Source organism: Cucumis melo, chromosome 2 (genome assembly GCF_025177605.1).
Source record: "Cucumis melo cultivar AY chromosome 2, USDA_Cmelo_AY_1.0, whole genome shotgun sequence".
NCBI classification, from domain to species: Eukaryota; Viridiplantae; Streptophyta; class Magnoliopsida; order Cucurbitales; family Cucurbitaceae; genus Cucumis; species Cucumis melo.
Window position 1 is genome coordinate 12,631,994 of NC_066858.1, and position 9,769 is coordinate 12,641,762.

At 33.0% G+C, this 9,769-nt stretch overlaps 1 long non-coding RNA gene across 5 annotated transcripts in view; it reads left to right on the top strand.

Annotated features, from left to right (window-relative positions):
• Positions 1-6,151, top strand: part of LOC107992317 (uncharacterized) — a 39,401-nt gene extending 33,250 nt beyond the window's left edge. For 2 of the 5 annotated variants that reach the window (XR_007819046.1, XR_007819044.1), the window contains one exon: positions 5,877-6,151. This is a non-coding gene — a long non-coding RNA (uncharacterized LOC107992317). Of the gene's footprint in view, positions 1-2,844; positions 3,280-3,662; positions 3,870-4,114; positions 4,236-4,317; positions 4,406-4,915; positions 4,989-5,177; positions 5,197-5,876 lie in introns of those variants that run through there. The other 3 variants (XR_007819043.1, XR_007819048.1, XR_007819047.1) reach the window with 3 other exon arrangements.
• Positions 6,152-9,769: the final 3,618 nt, after the last annotated feature.

Below are 9,769 nucleotides of genomic sequence, written 5' to 3' on the forward strand. Positions count from 1 at the left end.
TTAAAAATAAAAGTAATGTCTTGAACATGTTCAAGGTGTTAGTAACTGAAATAGAGAATCAATTTAACAATAGAATTAAGAGACATCATAGTGATAGAGGAACTTAATATGATTCAGTTGCTTTTGATGAGTTTACAACTCGAAAGGAATAATACAACGAAACATCAACTGCACACCTTATTCCCTTGAAATGAATGGAAATGCTGAAAGGAAGAATATAACTCTAACTAAGTTAGTAGTTGCTATCTTGCTTGAATCAAGAATAGCAACATCTTAGTAGCGTGAATTAATTAAAACAGTCAACTATGTCCTTAATAGGATTCCTAAATCAAACAGTAAAACTTCACCATACGAAGTCTTTATAAAACACAAAACTTGTCTTTTCTCAGAACATGGGTATGTCTAGCCTATGTTAAAATACCTGATCCAAAAAGAAGAAAACTAGCAATTAGAGCCTATAGATGTGTCTTTATAGGATACGCTAAAAACTATAAAGCCTATAAGTTCTATGACTTAGAGAACAATGTCATCGTAGCATCAAACGACGTTGATTTTTTCGAGGATAGATTTCCTTTTAAATCTAGAAATAGTGGGGTAGATTTCCCTTCTTTTTGTAAGCAAAATCGTCAGGTGAAAGAGTTTCTTATTCAAGTTATCCTATGTTGAATTTAACTACGTTGAATATCATCAATATCTAAGATAACCACAAACTATAAAACATTGGAAAATCTTCCTTTTCCTGCCAGGTGACTCCTTACATAACTCTCTTTTTTTTTTTTGTTCTTTCTTTATGTAGATATAGGTCTTTTTTTTTCCTTATTTGATTTGGTAAAATCAGAAAGAAAATAAATTAAATAGGGATAAATTTGTTTAACTACAATGCACTAACAAATTTGGTAGAGATTTTGGGATAAGGAAAATAAGATCCGTTTAGTTACATTGTATTTTCTTTTGCTATTAATTTGGATGATTTTCGAAATTACATTCTTCTTCTTCTTCTTCTTCCTTCTTTTGGATAGAAGACGTCAGAAATAAGAAAAATATCATAAAGATTATGATAATTAAGAAAACAAATCTGAATAAGAAAACCAATAATGTCATATACATGAGAAAATAAAAAATCTGATATATTGGTAAATAATATAATTGAATACATAAAATATTTTATGTATCGTAGTTATTGTATTTTAATACAAAGAAAGGTGAAGGAATTAAGAAAGACGAATGAAGGAATGCATATACTATAAATTTGTGTGTATCCACATATATAAAAAATAAAAAAGCAGAATACAGAAAAGAAAAAGTGTCTATCCTCAAGAAAGAAGAAGCCGAAAAGAATGTCCGGAGTTTCTTGGCCTCCATATCCTCCGTGTGTTAGTGGTACTTGTACCGACTCTGCATGTTGTACTTTAGGTCGAGGTGAGATTTTGTTTTATATTTTTAGATTTACTAGGTTGAATAAATATGTATTTAGTAGATCGTTTGAATTTTGTTTTCAAAATTTAATCATGTGAATGAGCAAATTTAAAAAACCAACATTTTATATTTTCAATAAACATTTAATAGAAGAGACAGTTTATTTTATAAATTCTAAAAAGGTGGTTGATACAGGTCAACGTAAATTTAGATGGCCGGAACTAAGGGGAAAAAATGGAGCAGATGCCAAGAACCAAATCAACAAAGACGCCCCTTTTGTGACGGTTGTTTTCATTAGACCGGGGCAGGTTGCACTGCCTAATTTTTGTTGCAATCGTGTTAACGTTGTGCTTGATCCAAGTGGAAAAGTCTCTAATATTCCTTTCATCGGTTAAAAATTTGATGTTTTGATTGCAATTTAATACAAAAATATTACATTTTTGTACTAAAATGTTTAACCACACATTGTTGAACTTAAATAAAGTCTCTGCCTATTGACTATGAATAATCTCTCTCTTTGATTCATTTATGTCGTTACTTGTCTTACATTTGTAAATTATATGTGAAAACAAATTCTTAGACAGTATTTTAATAATCATCTGACATATGAAGCTAAATATGCTTCTTGTGAATTGACTTGAACTTGCAATGGTTTCATCACCTATTTTAACATCCCCCTAAACGAGGGGCGATAGCAGCTAAACATAGTTCGGATCAAAGCTAGGAAAATTGAGTATGAATGAGAGGCTTCATAAGACAATCAACCAACTATCACTACAACAAATCTGGCCTTTAATGTCGGGTGGAAAAAATGAAAAATGGGCTCTAATGTCGGTTTTCAAAAGGCGGACGTTTAATGTCGGTTTTAAACCGACATTAAAGCCCCTTTGTAATTTTTTATTTTTTTTAATTTGGTAAAAAATCAAGTTTTCTCTCTCTTACTTTACCTTTTTTTTTTTCCTTAAAAATTTCTATATAAATTCTCCTCCTCTCTTCTTCCTCCTTTGAAATCTTCTAACCCTAATCAAAATTTCTTGCTTTCATTTCCTATCATCGTAGATTCTTTTTTCCATCAACACTTCAAAGATTTACTATTTGAAGATTTGAAGATTTCTTGCTTCTTCTTTCAAGGTTTCACTTCTTCAACTTTTCTTTCCAACCTCTTTCCTCTTCAACTTTATGTAAAAAAATTTCGTATGCATTGTCTTCTTGTTTTCTGTGGATTTGGTTGGAATTGTGGTTTTAACTTTGATTGTTTGAACTATCGGAGCTATAGCTAAACGATGTTAATTCGATCTTCAAATTTGTATCATTCTCACTTTATCTGGCTGTAAACAGGATCTTCGTTGTTGATTAATGATTCTCTTCGTTTTGTTTGTATTCGCTGTGTGTGGTTACGGAAATGACAGGTTGAAGTTACGATTGTTGATGTTTCTACAAGTCATCAGATTGGGATCGACAGTTTGGATGATTTTTTCTTCGTGTCGAGGGAGGAAGTTCTCTCTTGCTATAATCTCACTGGAAATGATCTTCCCGATGATCGAGGAAAAGCAATTTCGATAATGAGTAAAGCACTTGAATCTTATCTTAGTAAAGCCAAGGAGGATGGGATTATTGCTGGAGTTATAGGACTTGGAGGCAGTGGAGGGACGTCTCTGATATCCTTTGCGTTGAGACGTTGAAAGATTCTTGTGATTCCAATGGAAAACAACAGTGGGTTTAACAATGTTTGGGGTTACGACTCCCTGTGTCAATGCTGTTAAAGAAATATTGCTTACAGAAGGATACAAAATCCTTGTTTTTCATGCTACTGGGGTTGGGGGGAAGGCAATGGAATCTCTGGTCAAAGAGGGATTTATACAGGTGCTTTTATGAAGAGAATTATTTTATTTTAAGTAGCTTCATGATAAAATCTGTAAGTTCACTGCCAAATAGGATTTATACAGGATTTATACATGCTTCATAATGCATGTTGACTTGTTGAATTGTTTTATGTATTATTGAAAAGATAAATATATTTTTTGTGAAAGAAATAAGTTTGTTGTTTTCTAAATCATTTCAACTCGAACATGTTACCTGTACTCTCTCAAAAAATATTTTCTGTCTTATCAGTGAATGAAAAAAAACCATGAGGGTCAGTAATCCCATCCTATCCCCCCAATTGGAGATAACTTGATCATTAACAGGTTTCTTTATTTTCTATCTTAATTTTTTATGGTTGAACGTTTCCTTTCTGTATCGCATAGGGAGTCTTGGACATCACCACCACAGAGGTCGCAGACTACTTAATTGGAGGTGTCATGGCTTGTGACAGTACCCGCTTTGATGCCATTATAGAGAAGAGGATCCCATTAGTTCTAAGTGTAGGAGCAGTGGATATGGTGAACTTTGGATCCAAAGATACAATACCCTCAAATTTTCACGGAAGGAATATATATGAACATAATAAATAGGTGATTCTTATATGAGGCTCTGTTTTGTTTGTTTCTTGGCAATTTATTTCATTGACTTTTGACATTGTAATATCTCAAATTAACTATTTGTCTCTCTTGTTCAATTTAGGACAGTAAGTTATCATCCACTATTCTTTATGATCAGATTTGTTAAAGTTTTTCATACCTGTCTCCATGCTGGCTGGAAATAGTTTGTTTATGTTTCTCTTCATTCATACTAAACAAGAAAACTGATAACTTTTCAGGTTTCTCTAATGCGAACTACGGTGGAGGAATGGTACTCACAAAATTTTAGAGCTATTATTATTGATTTTGATAGAATGCTGGTCTTGCAAGAAATCAAGGAGCGAAGAGGCAAGAATCATGGTAGGATCTCCAAGAACAATACTAACAATGGTCTGAATGAAAACCTTGAGGATTTTCCAATACTTATTCCTACTTGTGCCAGATATGTAGGTGATCTTGTACATTGCTTCTAAATCAGAACCTTCCATTCTCTGTACTTGCTTCGTGGCTTGACAACCTTGATCATACTTGTGAGTGCATCTATAATAGCTCCTGTTTTGTTCATTCTTTCCACATTAGTATCAATGTTTGAATGCTAAATTATAAGTAGTTTTTGTTAAATCTGTCAACATTTTAATTTTATGTTTACTATCTTTAGGATAGTTGGCGCATTTTTAGTTTATTACCCCTAAAATTGAATGTTTTATTTAACAATACATTATACTTTTTGACCATTGCCAATTTTTTTTTTACTATCTATTTGAACATGTTTGACACTGATTTTCTAATAGGTCAATTTTTATAACCAAGAGCCGAGTCTGTGATCATGGAGTAGAACCTTTTGAACTGACATTCTAGAAACGAAAAACTTAAATCTAATGTCTTTGCCTGCAATTTGTGACTGAGTGTTTACTGACTTGGTCTTAGGATGAACTGTTTGAGTTTCAATAATTAAATGAAAAGAGTTGTTTTTCATTAATTAGATGCATGTTGACAAGTTAATTTTGTGGATTTTCATTGTTATTATGGTTGAATGATAGGTTTCAAGGTCAAAGAGACTTCAAAGTTAGGACCTGGCCCAGAGAAGCCTATTGAGATATATGAGTTTGAGAGGTACATTGCTTGCTCTGTACTATGAGGTTGCACAGTGAAGTCTAGTATTTGTGTTCCAAAGCCTAGACTGACTTCATCTTTTTTGTTGAAATTTTCATGTGTTGTGAACTTACTATGATTGACATAGACTAACTTCAATCTTTCTTTTTATTACCATGTAAATTCATGGATTGTCATCAACGGATATAGTTGTCCATTTTGTCGGAAGGTAATTTTTCCCCAAAAAACTTTATCAAATGAAGGTTCTTGCATCTCCATTGTTTTTCATTGGTTCCTTTGCATAGTTATCACTAAACTCCTGATGGTTGAGGTCTTTTTAGAATATTATTTCACTTGCCACACATGATGATCCAGGCACATCACACATGTGAATGTTGTCTAGTTGGTGTCAATAGTTTCAATCTTGTGATGACCCCTTTGATGCCTTGCATACAAAACAAGAACTTGTCTCAAATGTTGAATAGACTACTGGCTAACTTATCTAATATAGATCAGATTTGAAAGTAAAGTATCAAAGATCAAAAAGGTAATATAAGAGACGGATCACTTTTTTGACTCTTTGAGTCTGATCACAAAGTTAGTTTCTACAATGTTAATTATTAACGATCCAATGATCATGTGCTTTCAACTATTGCAATAGGACAACTCTTCCTATTATTATCGTAACAATATGTTTTCTTTTATGCTTTACATGTTCAAGAAAAGATTCCTTGTTTTGTTGTGACCATTTATATGGGGTTGTTTTGAGAAATGGCAGGTCCACATCGACGAGATGTTAATGAGAAGAGAGATTGTTTGTTCTGATATTTTGATATTTTGATATTTCTACTAGCAACTAGGTCATAACATTGTTACTTATCAATTCAACCATCTTGATGTCTTTTACAGGGAGTTATCACTAAACAAATGACTGCAATAGAAGAAATGGTTGCAAGTGAGTACAATTAGCCAGACCCTCATCTTTGTGACAAGATCTTGAAGTTGGTCATTTGTGAAGCGTTCTACTTTGCTATTAGTTGCAGTTTTAGTTATTGCTCTCTCAATATATTCTTTTTCTTTCTTTCTTTCTTTTTTTCCAAAGGATGATCAGTGTAATAATTAAGCTTCATAATTTCTGTGTTTGGATCCAAGTTGTATATAAATGTCACATTATTAAGATTTCATTTTGTATATGTACAAGTAAAAGATTTCATTTTAACTATTTGGTGTCATACAAAATGGACAATAATGCAAGGATTTAATAAAAATAAATTTGAAAAAACGACATTAAAGACAGCTTTAATGTCGGTTAAAAAAAATTAAAGACATCTTTAATGTCGTGGAAAAACGACATTAAAGATGTATCATAAGTGACATTAAAGACATATTTAATGTCGGTTATCCACCGACATTAAAGATGAACCGACATTAAAGGCCTTCAATAACACCTTCAAAGATGTCGGTTTATAACCGACATTGAAGGGCTTTAATGTCGGTTTATAACCGACATTAAAGATGTCTTTAATGTCGGTTATAAACCGACATTGAAGCCCAACCGACATTAAAGCCCTTTAATAACGCTCGCAAAGATGTCGGTCGCCAAGCGACATTAAAGGCCTTTAATGTCGGTTTTAAACCGACATTAAAGGCCAAATTTCTTGTAGTGTATTCCATCGTAGAAACATATCAAACTACTAAACATTTGCTGAGAACATGATCTCTAACAAAATGAACATCTAATTTGATTTGCTTGGTTCGAGCATAAAAATGAGGTTAGAGGCAATGTAACGCCCCCAAAATTTTGAGGTAATTTCTCAACATTTTTATCCTAAGTTATTAAGATTTTATTTGGTTGGGTGTTGTGTTATTTGATTTTGGTAAGAAAGAGAAAAATTGATTTTGTAAAAGAGAAAAGAAAAGGGAGAAAGATAATATTAATAATAATAATATAATTATATATTATTATATATTGAAAAACGGTGTGAAATAATCAAATAAACCTTTAGTTAATTCTAAAGTATTTAACTGTTGAAAGAGCTAGAGGGACAACAGAAGAAAATAACACATAAAACTTTGGTAACTTAGTTCGGCAAATATCACCTATCTCTGGAAAGCTGCGCATAACTCAGATGATTAATATTATTTAGATTCACAATAGTAAATATACATTCATACAACAAGTGGTTTTTACTCAAATATATGACTATCTTATAATACTTAATAACTTATGTATTCAAGCTCCTCTTGAACATATGAGTGAATTTACTCGATGATGTCTTCATGCTCCCTTTGAGTTTAAGGTGACCTATTGATCACTACTTCATCTTTCACATTACTCCTCATTGAGTTCATCACAGTTCAACATGTTGATACCATAGATAATAAGTCGCACTACCTTCTTTTTGCTTGTAGCTTCGGTGACAGTAAATTCGACTCATCTTCTGTAATTGCTTTCTGCGTTATTAGCCGTACCAAACCTTACAATTTCTGTAGTATATAAATATATTTCTTCAAGAATAATCTCAAAAAGATATTGATTTATTTAAAATAAAGAAAGATCATTTATCTTTTTGGAATTAAATAACTCATTAATAAAAGATAATCTCATAAAATCTTTTTGACAAAATCCCAACAAACTCCCCCTTTTGTCAAAAAAGAGGACATTTTTTTTTTCAAGTTCAAGTCAACGCTTCTTAGTGACTTCTCATGGTGCAACGATCATCAAATAGCCATATTCAACCTCATAACAGCACATCAGATCAACACATTCATCAACAGATTAGCCATACAATACTGAAGATCAATATTTCATTTCTCTAATTCGTATCCATCACAACAGAAGCAAAAAAAGAAAAAAAAAACAATAAACATCATACGATTATATAACCTCGTATGATCCCCTTACAATCTTAAAAAAAAAAAACTTCAAAAAGAAACTTTAAAACAACATCAAAACTGCATAGCTTTAGCACTAACAAAAACAACAACCAACTACAACTACTCCTCTAGCTCTACTTCTCCCCTTTTGAACAGAAAAGAAATACTACTCCTGCTTTTGAGCACCAGTGCTAGAGGAGGGAATTAGTATCTTAAAATGATGGACAAGCGAATCAATCTCCAAATGCCAATCAGTGAGCAAGTTTATAGATGTAGAGAGAGCTCGAGACTCAGCTGTAAGTGTATTTATAATTCTGGAGGCTAAGTCTTGATGAACAAAAAACCCTTCAGCACTCTCATCTACATCTTCTATGTCAAACATATAGGGGTTCCTCGAAGGTCCCATATCATGTTCTATGTCAAGAACATGACTTCCCTAAAAAAATCTATAACTTAAGGACAAATTCTTCGGGTCAGGCCCAGGAGCATCAATTGGAGTTAGAACCTCATCATTTAAATGTATCAGTAAACTCGAGAAAAACGGGGCAAACATATAGGAATTTTGACTTCAAATGTTTTCACATGTCTTAGAAGCTAATTGTATATAAAAAGTCCAGCATCCACAATCTCATCATTGCATATTTGATAAAGAAAAGTTCCTAAAGCAACAGAAACACTGGAAGCATGTGAAAAGGGAGACCAGTTAGCAATGCCAATTTTATGAAGAATGGCATATTTTACACTAATAGACACAGTTGGAATTCCATTCACAGGCCAAACAAATAACGTTCCTCCAGATAGTACAAAAGCTAACACTTCATTAGATGGATGTGAAGGAGTAGAGTTAGATTCCACAGTGTTACCCAAGAACCCATTAATTATAGTAGAAGAAATTTTGAACTTCAAACCTCGAATGTGCACTATTTGATAATCAAGACTATTTAGATTGTTGAAATCAGTAAGCAAGTTGATAATAAATTCCTTGATCAGCTAAGGATAGAATGACCCAACATTTGAAATTGTTTTGGACAGTCCTACCTTAACAATTAGGTCCATCTCACTTAAACAAGAATGGTGCTTATCAAATACAATACGCCTCTATACTACATATTTCCATCTTTGCACTCTCTCTTCGAGTTGAAACGAAATTCTATCAATGGGAACAGATGGAATATTCGGTAGAATCTTCTTCCTTCCAATTTTTGTAGTGATGTTTCGCCTATTTTGTTGAAATTTCTTTTCCTTTGATCTTGATTCACCTAGAGACTGTTGAGTCTCTTTTTGAGGAACATCCATATTTGGTTCAACATTGTCGGGTGCACAATTATTAGTAGGTTCAACATGAGCATCAACATTCGCATCAGGATTCTCATTAGCAGGATCAACAATGTTCTCACCCAAATTATTAGTAAAATCACCTATAGGATCAGGGTACGAAACTGAATGTTGATCGTCAGCTGAAGAACCAAACTAAACAGAAGACCTAACTAGTGGAGAATGCCCAGATTGACCAACTTCTTCACTTATAGAAGAAGGATGACCCCTACGTTGGAACAAAAACGTCTACAGAAGATGAGCTTTCGTCAGAATGAGTAAAGTTTATAGGAACATCAGCTACAAAGGCTCAACATTTGAAAATAACCCATTCTTCAACAACTTGGCTAGGGTAACATCTTCTCGCTCATCCGAATTCATCTCAGAAATAAGAGACTTAAATACACCTGGTGCAGTTTCAACATCCTCAGTAGCATTATCAGTAATATGCTCACCATGCACAGAAACAAGAGAACTTTCAGAAATATTCACCTGAGACTTTTTCGATGGTAGTCGATAAGGTCTTTGAGTGAGAATTCTTTTGAAACGACGACCCCTCATTCACACACCATGCATGTTGGTTTGAGAATCAGGAGCTTCATCAACTGCTT